This window comes from Tachysurus vachellii, chromosome 15 (assembly GCF_030014155.1).
Source record: "Tachysurus vachellii isolate PV-2020 chromosome 15, HZAU_Pvac_v1, whole genome shotgun sequence".
NCBI classification, from domain to species: Eukaryota; Metazoa; Chordata; class Actinopteri; order Siluriformes; family Bagridae; genus Tachysurus; species Tachysurus vachellii.
The window spans coordinates 7996457-8009350 of record NC_083474.1 but is presented as its reverse complement, the minus strand read 5'-3'; the positions used below and the strand labels follow the sequence as shown (position 1 = coordinate 8009350).

Genomic DNA, 12894 nt, shown 5'->3' with positions numbered 1-12894 from the left:
AGATAGATAGATAGATAGATAGATAGATAGATAGATAGATAGATAGATAGATAGATAGATGGATGGATGGATGGATGGATGGATGGATGGATTATAACGTTTTAAACGTGTCTGCACCAGGATACTGATAATGGGTTGAAAATAAAATCAATGGTATGGCTGCAGGGCGCAGGACACCAGTCCTTTATCAGAACTTTACTTCAAACCACTAGATGGCAGTATTCCCTTTTAGGAAAAGAAAAAATCATTTCCTCAGACACTCTTCTTTTTCATTTAGTATGCATCTTTTTATAAAATGCTGTATGGTAGCAGTTCTGTTAAAGTGAAGCTCAATTACAGGATATCCAAGTAGACCACCAAATATCAGTTCATCCCTAAAAAGCACAACTTAATGAAGAAATCAGGATCATCACCTATAAAATACATGAATGGCACCCTTAAGCCGTACTAGTTTTCTGATAAGACATCATGTTGCCTAAGAGGATGCACCTTGTATGGACCTATTACAAGCTGAACAGTGGAAATAAATGCAGGTGAAAAAGCTAAGCAAAGATTAGCTACTACTTAGTGGGATCTTTGGTACTATTCTTCACGGTACAGAGTGTACTCTCTTCAGGACTGATTTCATCATTAGATAATCTCAGTCAGCTCACACATGTCCAAGTGATAATGAAGACAGCACGATAGGGACAGTGTTCCTTTCATTAACAGCTTTTTTTTTTTTTATTTCTCTTGACAATCTGCTTGAGAGATTTTCAAAGCAAATGAAAGCTGAGGAAATGAAGGAGTTGGTTTGAATACATCAGCGTTACAAAAAGGTAGTATACAATGCTGATATACATTGGCTGCAAATGTTTTGTTATTACATGGCTTCATTTTTGGCAACCGCATTAGATTATTCACTGTTAAGAATGTGGAATTTTCTAGACTTTGTGCAACAAGGCACAACAGCAACGATCATAAGGACGAACATGCAGAGCAGTACGATGGAGCATGGCTGTGGCCGATTTCTTTCTAGACCACACTGTAGATTCAGGAAGTCAATCAGTGACTTTTGTTTCAGGATCGATCTGATTGCACAGAGTGACACTGCCCCAAGTTTTCATCTCAATTTCGATGTCATTAGCAGTGATTGAGAAACCACATGTGAAGTACACTCGCAGGTGTAATGAAGATGAATGAGGTGGATTACTGACGCAATCAGACTGCTTTCCCAAAATGCATTTGGAAAAACTAAATATAAGTAGACTAGCACACATTGGCCAGGTACAAATCACACAATTAAGGCCAGACAGCAGAACTGTAAGTAGCTGTAAAGTTTTGTGGTTTGAAAAATAAAGCAGAAAACTTTCTGTTCAGCATGTTTTCTATTCAAAGGAAACATGGTGCGAACCCAGTAGGACATTATGGATTTGAAACACAAAAGGAATTAGAAGTCTTTAACACAGCTGCTCATCTGGATGTGTGTGTGTGTGTGTGTGTGTGTGTGTGTGTGTGTGTGTGTGTGTGTGTGCCTCTAACCATTCTTGACACCACCAGGGCTCAATCCTAACCCTATGTTGCTTAATCATAATAATGTCAAACCGTTGATAGATAATGTATGTACATATTAAAGAACAATTAGTTTCAGTCCACTAATTTGATTGGACAAGATGCAGTCCAGAAAAAATAGACACGCATAGTACACATTTAGTCCGATTTGACATGCTACACTGAAAAGAATGAAGGCAGATTATTATATTAAGGATCCTTTAGACTTTTTTTAATATAAGAATGAAACTTATTTAGTAATTGTATATAATTGAATTTCTTGTATTATTTGCCTTGGTGGTTTTATCCACACTATCCACACCTTCATTTGTTTGAGTGTGCAAAGTATAATAATTCTACATACAATCATTTCCCTCTGGTAAAAAGCAGCCAAAGAAAAAAAATAATCTCTAGTGTTTGCAGCTGATAAGAGAAGGAAAATGGATGCTTTCATATCCATTGCACAGCTTTTCTGGCTGAAAGTCTCTAATTTTCAGATATTACCAGTAGACAATCCGTCTGAAAAAAACATCAGACCATGTTTGCATGGTAGTCACTGATGCTTGCTCTATGTGGTTGATGCTCCAAGCAAGAGATTTGTGAAAGTCTGACGTGAATAAATGATGGAATATTGTGCAACTATGAACATAACAGTGTGTAAGCTGAGTTTAAATATTGTTTCAAATTGATTTTCTTTGTACCAAGTTTAGAATATAGAGGATCTGTTTAAAAGGAAGACATAATCCTGGTTACACAGGAAGTGTGTGTCAGTGTTTGATCAATTTATTCCCTCAGGAGGGTGTTTTATATCGGTCTAAAATGATCAAAACATTGAAGGACGCTTTGCTTGTCCATGTATTTTAACTATTATTAACTATTAATTTTATATTTGGAAACTATGATTGGAAAAAGACTAGCTGATTTTCTAATGTTTAAATGTTTTTCTAATCAAGATTCGGAGTGTCTGTGCCCATTGTAGCCAGATTCCTATTCTTGGCTGACAAGAGTTGCAACTGATATTCTGTGGTCTTCTGCTGTTGTATGTCATCCTCCACAAAGTTTGATGTGTTCTGAGATGCTTTTTTGTTCACCACAATACTAAAGTTATTTACATTATTTTTCCCTACCTGTCGGCTCACACCATTAATAGGCCATTCTTCTCCCATTAATAAGATTTTCCACAGACAGAACAGCTGCTCAGTGGATGTTTTGTTGTTGTTGTTGTTTCTGTTGTTAATTTTTTTCATATCGCCATACTATTTAAACTCTAGAGACTGCCTTGATATTTAGGTAACCACACGCTTTTGTCCATACAGTGTAATAGTCACTCAGCCAATAATGTGGCAGCAGTGCAGATCCTTAAAGCATGTAAATGCGGGTCATTTCAAATCAAGCAGGAATTTCCTGAAGAAAAATATGATCTCAGTGACTTTGACCCTGATTGTTGGTCCCAGAAGGGTGTATTTCACAAACTGCTGATCTCCTGAGATTTCCTCTAGATTTCATGTAGAAAACATTGTGTGAGTGACAGTTCTGTGGGTGGAAACACCTTGTTGATAAGAGAGAGTCCAATGATAGCTTCAGATTCCTGTTCTGGGCTAACAGGAGTGACACTTGATGTGGTCTTCTGCTGTTACATCTCATCCACCACAAGGTTTGACATCTTGTGTGTTCTAAAACGCATTTCTGCTCACCGTGGTTGTAAAGTGTGAGCATTTGAGTTACTATAGACTTCCTGTCAGCTCAGGCTAACCTGCTTGTTCTTCTCTGAGCTCTTTCATCAACAAGTTGTTTCAGCTTCAGACCTTCTGCACACAGGTATGTTCTGCATCACTGCATGTGTAAAAATCTCAGGTTTCTGAAATACTCTAACAAGTAGATCTGGTGCAACCATTAATGTCACAAAGATCACACTTTTTCTTCATGCTGTTTTTTGACCACCTGTATAGACATGCTATTTTGCATTGCACCGCTGCCACATGATTGGCTGATTAGATAACAGGGATTTATGTAGTTGCATAGATGTTCCTACTAAATAGACAGTGAGTGTATTTGTAAGTTAAATGTTTTTCTGGTAAAATTGCCATTTCATTAAGTTATTTTTTAAAAAGTCTTTATCACTTGTAATGCTCGTGGTGATGTCAGCAAAACTACTTAAGTAATTGTTTCAGACTGGGAAGTGGAATTTTATGTCTCAAACACAGACGAGTGGAGTGATACACACGGTGAAACATCTCGACGCAGTTGTACTAAATATAAGCACCTTGGTACGCTGCTTAACCAAACAAATTAGCAAAGCAGAACTAACTGTTCTGGCATCTAAAACTTTTAGATTACTTCTACTTTGAAGAGTGTTGTTGCTCTGCACATCATCATTTTCAGAGAAAATTATAACACTCTCTCACTGTCACCTGGCTGTCAAAATAAATTATTGTCAGTCTTCCTGTGTCATCCTTTTTCCACATCATTATAAGAAACCATTGCAAAGGTGTGGATTATGATGAATAATTCAACCAAATCCACTGTAGAAAATTCTCCTCCCCCTATTAGACACACGCTTATCTGTTTTCACTGCTTTGTACAGTATATGTAGATGAGCACAGTCTGAGTCTTGGGACAGTATTGCTAGACAATGACTGCACTAAAACCATTAATAGGGTTACTGCGCTCATATGCTGTAAGAAGTTGCTCAGGTTGCACAAGTGTGATATGTAAATATGTAAATATCCCTCCAAACAGGCAGTAGCAACACAAGGTGTACAAACTTTTTTATTTACTTTATTTTTTTTATTAATCAGGTAAATAGAACACACACATACACACAAACACACACACATACACACAAACACACACACACACATACAACCATTTGGTAAAATTAACAATTGGCAAAAGTCCCTCAGAGAATCACATCTATTTGGTAACATTAACATTAACATTTGGTAACTTGGGATGTGATTGTTATCACATCCCAAGCATCTTCTTCATGAAATGATACTAGTAATTAACATCTATACCATTGAATCTGATTTCCTCAATGTGTACTAATAAAAACGTACTAGGAATCCATGGATGGTATTTATTTAAGGTAATTCACAGCTCCTTCATATGTGGTACCACTCCTGTGATACTTTTATCTCACAAAGGTCCTTGTCTATGTAATTTAGGAAACATTTAATATGAACACACATATAGTGAGTTCTTAAAACTGAAATTGAACACAACCCCTTCAAGTGTACAGTAATATAGATCTTTCAGTGTCACCAGACTTTGAAACACTATAAAATAAAAACACTATATAAATTTAAATTGCACTTAATTACAGTAGGTACACTATACCAATACTGAGTAGGGCTTCCATTTGCTCGCAAAATACGTTGACATCATTGCATCACACAGTTATGGCTTAAGTGGAAAAGACTTTGAGTTGTTGATCAGAAGGTCAGTGTTCAAGCTCCCACTGCTGAGCCCCTGGGCAAGGACTCTCTGCTCCTGGGGCGCTGCATCATGGCTGACCCTGCGCTCTGAACCCAAATTTCAAGGCAGGGATATGCAAAGAAAGAATTTCACTGTGCAGAACTATATATGTGACAAAAATCATGCTGTGAATCTCCCATTCTAACATAAATAGATTGTTATGGTGTAATATCAGTAAGGAAGGTGCCTTAAAGGTGCATTAAACCATCTCTACCAGCCTGTACTGTTAAAATAAGGCAGGTTAGATCAATGGATTCTTGCTATTGGTGCCAAATTCTGACCCTACCATCTGTGTGCCTCAGATGAAATCGAGATTCATCAGACCAGGCTAGATTTTTTCCTCAGATGTCTGTTCTTGGCTGACAGATGTGGATCCTAACATAGTCTTTTGCCCATCCGTCTTAAGGATTAGTTATCTGAGTTACTGTAGCCTTTCTTTCAGCTCGAGCCAGTTTGAACATCCTCTGTTTTGTCTCTGTCACCAACAAGGTGTTTCATTCCACAGAAGTGCCACTCACTGTTTATTTCTTTAATTCATCGTTCTGGGTAAACATTCTGCGTGAGAAAATCCCAGGAGATCAGCAGTTATAGAAATACTCAAACCAGCCCATCTGTCACCAACTATCATGCCACGGTAAAAATCACTGAGATCACATTTTCCCCAATTCTGATGGTTGATGTGAACATTACCTGAAGCTGCTGGCCCGTATCCATATAATTTCATGCATTGCACTGCTGCCACATTACTGGCTGATTAGATAGTTGCATGAATATATATGTGTACAGGTGTTTCTAATAAATTCATCCTCTTTATATTTTTTTTATTAGCAGTAGTAGTAGTAATAGCATTACTTCTACTACTACTACTACTACTACTACTACTAATAATAATAATAATAATAATAATAATAATAATAATGATGATGATGATGATGATGATGATGATGATGATGATGAGTAGTAGTAGTTGTAGTAGTAGTAGTAGTTATTGCAGTACTAGATCCCAGAGGAAACCCATGTTAATACAAGGAGATTATTGTACCAATACTTCTACTACTAATAATAATAATGATGATGATGATGATGATGATGATGATGATGATGATGATTATTAATAGTAGTAGTAGTAGTAGTAGTGGTACTAGTAGTGGTAGTAGTTGTAGTACTAGGTCCCAGAGGAAACCCATGTTAACACAATTAGATTATTGTACCAATACTACTACTACTACTACTACTACTACTACTACTACTACTAATAATAATAATAATAATAATAATAATAATAATAATAATAATAATTATGATGATGATGATTATTAATAGTAGTAGTAGTAGTTGTAGTACTAGATCCCAGAGGAAACCCATGTTAATACAAGTAGATTATTGTACCAATACTTCTAATACTCCTACTACTAATAATAATAATGATGATGATGATGATGATGATGATGATTATGATTATTATCATTAATAGTAGTAGTAGCAGTAGTTGTTATTGTTGTAGTACTAGATCCCAGAGGAAACCCATGTTAACACAAAGAGGTTTGTTGTACCGATACTACTACTATTTATTATTTTATTAATTTCTTTTTCTAAGCCTGTTTTTTATACAAAGACTTATTCATCCTTCATTAAATCTATCATGCTTCCCAAAGAAACAGTTTTAGATGTGTTGGATATGTCAGCGCTGCAGTCCTGACGTGTTGCAGCAGTACCGTGACTGATTTAGCACTGTACTGATGACCAGGTGTTCATTACACTAACAATAGAGCAAAGACGTCAGTGCGTGCTTCAGTCTGCGCTGCTCCTTCAACATTCATTACTAATGCTGCTGACAAGCCTGTTGTGTTAATGTTCTTTTTGTTTAAAGCATACTCTAATCAACGCTAGCCTGGATTTTAAATACAGATGAATGAGATTATCGATATGAGTAAATGAGTTGAGTGGGGAACTCAGAGGTTTAAATTGTTATGCTTGTCAGTGGCATGCATGTGTTTGTACGTGTGCTTGTGTTCATATAAATGCCATTGTTTGGCAAACACAAATACTACTACATTTAATATTAAAAGTCTATCTTTGCAACTGTAGGAGATCTTTCTGTGGTTGGTTACAAAATGATACACGTGTACCATGAAATCAAGATGCGTACATGGCTTTCACACTGGAAAATATAATAGTTCTCTTTTAAGATGTAATAAATCAAAGCAGTTTTATTTGTATAGAGCCTTAAACAATAGGCATAGTTGCAAATATATAAACTCAAGATATACATTTTACCTTTAGAAATCTATCCTTATTAAGCAATCCAGAGGTGATGGTGGCAAGAATATCCCTGATATGTTAAAGAAACCTTGAGAGGAACCAGACTCAGAAGGGAACACATCTTTCATCTGACATCAAATAGTGTGATTATAAACACAGATTATTAGGTATAATCACATGTAGCACATGAAGGGACATGAAGGGAATTATGTTCTTTAAGCCAATTCAGCCAGAGACATTTGGGAAAGAAGCTGAAACATTGAAACTGTGTCCATTAATCTGTCATGCTGACTTAAGATATAGTAAAAGGTGGAAAAAATGTAGCGTCTGAGCTGTAATACATCTGTCTTTCTAAAACTTTAACACCAATTCAGTATGAAGCACTGCTTTCCACAGCAAGGCGGCAGGAACAGCAGGAGGTTGTGGATCTCTGGTGATCTCTGTGTTCACCCCACTGCTGTGATCCCTCCACTGGCTTCCTGTAGCTGAATGCATAAGATTCAAAAAACTGATGCCTGCCTGCAAAGCCAAAAATGGACAAGCTCCCTCTTACCTTAAAGCCCTTAATCACTCCTTGCAATGCACCTCACACCCTCAGAGCTACCAGCACTGCTCGACTGGTTCCACCATCTCTCAGGGTATCTTTGACCAGTGTTTTAGACTCATGGTATCTTAAGTCTGTAACCTAGTGAACCAGAGTTAACGTATCCAATGATAGAGACTTAAGCACCTTTGTACGACGCTCTGGATAAGGGCATCTTCCAAATGATGTAAATGTAAATGTTCGCTTACCAGATTCACACAATCACAGACACACCCTCCGGCCCCAGCAGCCTTCACAGCTTTGAGCTTAACAGTACTGAGCCAAGGAGTTTGGAATTGTGTGGATGTTCACCAGCTAAAGCCTGTACTCTACAGATGACGGCTATCTTATCTAGATTCATCCCTTGTCTCCTACCGTGAGTCCAAAGCTGTCCCTTTTTTCTTTTTTTTTTTGAGAGAAGAGAGAAGAGAGATTGATGGATATTTGGAGAGAATTGTTCAGACACTAAAAAGTACTTGGACTCAATCGGCCACAAAATGCACTCTATGTGAGTTACAAATAGAAGTTTTAAAGCTGAATGAAATTGTAAGTTCCACAGCAAAGAAAATGTTTTAGCAATTAAAACACTGTGAAGAAGTAAACAGAGTGAACGGTATCAATAAGACTGATATACTTTGATTACTAATTACTATTAATGAATAAGCGAATCTGTATTTTTTTGTTTAATGTCTAATGTGAGAAAAGTCACTGTGTTCATGATGCAACTCGATGTGCTATAACCGTGGTTACCACCTCTTTGTTTCACTTAGGGAAACGTTTACATAACTAATTCACTAGCATGTGGGAAGAAACCCGGAGAACCTGAAGAACCCATGTAGACACAGGGAGAACAGATAAGATAAGGAAGGAGATTACTTAAATTTAGGCTTGAACCAGGGGAATTCAAGATACCTGCTGTGCTGCCATATTAATAGTTTCCCTAAATAAGCACCTTTAATTGTTTTGTATTATTACGCAGTTTGTCATACATTTGAAAATGGATAGAAAATGTGCTGGTTAATCAAAGGTCTGCAGGAAAACCACACATCTAGTAAGACTGCCTATGAAGCTCAGAGCAACTCGCTTTGGAGTTCATTTTCACCTAGTTTTGGAAGGGAGGGGTGTCAAAAATTCATGAATAAAACTGTCTTAAAAGAATATATAATGAGATGGACTTTCCATTTCCAAAGTGAGAGAAGCACAGTTTGCACGTTAATGCTTCTGTGCCAGGTTCTTACATAACACAATGGGTTTTTCACTCAGAACATAGCCTAATTGTTAAGCTAAGTATATCTAACCAATAATCTTATTAGTTGCATTAAAGAAAGGTCTGTGCTAGCTTTGTATAAAAAAAGCATACATCAAGATAATACAGAATTTCTACATATTACTACATATATTTTATCCTGTCTTACTGCTACTGTATGACCCCACTATATAAACAGCCAGTAAAATGTGGCTATTTTGACCGTACGCTTCCTCAGCTCAGATTTCAGACCATTTATAGGACTCATACTGTTTTCAATTATCGTTATTTAAAGCTTGCAGTTCTTATAATTCCTCCATGCTGAAAACACATTAGCAACCTGAGGCTTAAATACAAGTTCAAGTCAATATTTCAATCTGATACGGCCATAAAAACGAATGCAATTAAACACGCGCATAATGAATGCATGCACTTGCTTTTGAATAATTCTGTATGCAATTTATAGTAACTTTTTTGGTTTTACCACCTCCTGTCAACACCATTTATCATGTATCATCTCTAGTTTGTAGACGCCTGTGCTTATTTAGTAGTGTTGCACACTTTCGTGATAGATTATTGTAGATTCTCTTTCTCCTTCAAATGTCGCTTGGTTTATTATCCTCGGTCCTGTCATGTAGTTATGGGGCTTTGAGCTTTTCCCACATAATTTACATGGTTATTGATTTAGATTTTTGGAAAACCCAAAATGAAATACGTTATAATGGTAATTACCATCAACCAGCATATCCCTTTGTATTATAGAAGATTTTGCTTCTCTTGAAAAAATGTTCTCCAGCAGCAGCACGACTCAGATGCTCAATCAACCAAAACCAATGTATCACTCACCCTCTTTCTCAGCTTTAGAAGCCTGCTCAATATCCAAAGGATGTCCCATTTTTATCCTTGTGATATCCAATGCTTTGTGAGACAAGTAACCATCTAGGCATCCAACAATATGGAGCAGCAAGTCTTTGATTTTGTCTCTACCCTAGCCTGTACACTATTACTAGCTCATCTACTTACGTTGTTTGTTCTGCTGTCCTTACATCTATATCCAGCTCTAAGAAATAAACAACATTTACATTTCCAGCATTTAGCAGACACCCTTATCCAGAGCGGCTTACAGGGCCTTGCTCAATGGCCCAAGCAGCTTGGTGGACATCGTATTCAAGCTCACAACCTTCCAATTGTGGTAGGCTACCACTAGGCTACCACATCCCCCTCACCTAACACAAAGGTTTGTGTGGTTTTTCAACTCAGGTTTACAGTATGTACCTAGATGCCAAAGAACTTATAAAACTGCTACTGTAGGGTCCCAGAACCTAAGGCTCACCTGCTTGGTTGTACTGTCTCAATTTATTTAGATAAATGAATCTGTAAAATGACTAAAAAGTGTAACTGTACATAATGCACAAAATCAGTCATCTTTCTCTAGGTCCCTTGCTGCGGTTGACCTTTAGCACTTTTTTGGAAGGCTTAGGAAAATCTATTGATCACAATTAGACAAGAATAACTCTCTTTTTTGGTGACTTAAGGTTTAATATTAAGAGCTATATTGGAATTAATACTCAACAAGAAGATTAAGCCCTCTATCAAGCATTCACACAAAACAAATGAGACATATTGAAATGGAACATATATTTATTTCGAAACATGATTCATTCATTTTTTACGAAATGTTTTTCATCATAAATTATTCACATGATCTCACATATGATTGCTCACTTTTATTTAAATTTACATATGCAATGGGTACAAACACATCCAAGTTCTTCTTAGTGCTGCTTCTACATCAGATCTTCTTAGTGCTGCTTCTGCATCATCAGATCATCATCAGATGTAAAAATACTCAGCATGTCCCTACTAGCAAGCTGTAGAAAGACTTTAATGAAGGGAATGACTATTTCATATAACTCGTATGATTACATTATATTAATATAGGAATAATTATTCATATAGGTAATAACTTGCTTTTCTGTGATAATGAATGTAAATAATGTCTTTGTATCCTGTTGGATTACAATATAACTCACCTGAAATTAGCATCTGACCACACTAATGCTCTTGTTGCTGAATAGATAAATTCCCACAGTGAAAAGACAATTCTAAAATATACTGTAGCTGCAAGCAGCGATGGCGGGCCCTCGCACGTTTGTTTATCGCTATACGGTGCCTCCCAGAAAACAATGCATGGTGGGCAAGTGCATCAAGTGGGTAAATATCAGTGGACTATTTTATGTTGTTACTGACCCATTTGGGGACTGTAGGTAAATGAAACCCCACATTTTAGACAAACGGGGGCGCTAGTGAGCCACTTAAGAGACAAACCTTTGTCTGACCTTTTTGTCCACACTTAACAGCCGACAAATGGGATGTATGTGTCAAATTTCAAGTTAATCTAAGCAAGCCAAAAGCCTTAAATATACCTGAAATAAAAGTAAAATTTGACACGATGCCATGGCAACAGTGTTTGAGATATCAAAAATCCGTTCACAATTTCGCATCTCCAATATCTCTGCGTCATGGTGGCTAAGTCTGGTCTCAATTGCATGAATCCCCTAGGAGGAGTATTTAAAAGTTTGCCGCATGCAGCTGCAAAAAAATCCACCTTTGTGACTGACACACTTCCTGGAGCCTGTTGGTGGCGCTATACCCGGGACTCACAATAGGCACATTGATGCGATCGGAATCCTTGGCCGAACATACACACCGCGTGTCATCACAATAAGACATTTTTTGCCTTAGATAGAAGACACTTCCTGTTTCTCTGAATTGGCCATAACTTAGTCGCCTCGCCATGGCAGCACCGTTCGAGATATCAAAAATCCCTTCGCAATTTAGCAAGTGCAATGTCTCGGCATCATGTTGACCACTTTTGGTATCAATCGCATAAATGTCCTAGGAGGAGTATATAAAAGTTCACCACATGCAACTGTTGTGACTGACACACTTCCTGGCGCCTGTTGGTGGCGCTATGTCAGAGATTCACAATAGGCACATCGATGCGATCGGAATCCTTGGCCGAACATACACACCGCGTTTCATCCCAATAAGACATTTTTTGCTTTAGATATTAGACACTTCCCGTTTCTCTGAATTCGCCATAACTTTGTCGCCTCGCCATGGCAGCACCGTTCGAGATATCAAAAATCCCTTCGCAATTTAGCAAGTGCATTGTCTCGGCATCATGTTCACAGCGTTTGATGTCAATCGCATGAATTCCCTAGGAGGAGTATTTAAAAGTTCACCGCATGCACTTATAAAACAATCTAAAATGGCCGACTTCCTATTGGGCGGAGCTCATAGTTTAGTTGTTCGGGTCGATGAGATCTATATGCATACCAACTCTCGTACATGTGCAAACATAATTGCCCGATCTGTGCACCAATGTTTGTTTTTGCATTACAGGGGGCGCTACAGAGCCCCCTTGCCACGCCCGTATTCCAACCTTTGCCGAAACCTAGTGTCGCATGACTCTGACATGTGTTCCAAATTTCAAGAGTTTTCGAGCATGTTAAGGGACCCCAATTGGCCAATGTGTGGGGAAAAAAAAAAAAAAAAAATTTAATAATAATACTCCCGAGCAAAAACAATAGGGGTTCGCACCATTCGGTGCTCGGGCCCTAAAAAGAAAGAAAATTCTAGGGGTAAGTTGTCCAAGATAAATGAAGTGTGCATGTTATTATAACAGCAAAGTGGGGACCTGGAGGTGTGAGGCGAGCATGGTTAGCACGTTCGCCTCACACCTCCAGGGTTTGGGGTTCGATTCCCGCTTCCACCTTGTGTGTGTGGAGTT

The 12894-nt window shown here is 37.7% G+C and overlaps 1 protein-coding gene across 1 annotated transcript in view; it reads left to right on the top strand.

Annotated features, from left to right (window-relative positions):
* Positions 1-4228: 4228 nt before the first annotated feature.
* Positions 4229-12894, top strand: part of zgc:162608 (uncharacterized protein LOC100037332 homolog) — a 131203-nt gene continuing 122537 nt past the window's right edge. Inside the window, exon 1 of the mRNA XM_060888685.1 lies at positions 4229-4238. The gene's annotated coding sequence lies outside the window, so the exon portion shown is untranslated. The remainder of the gene's footprint in view (positions 4239-12894) is intronic.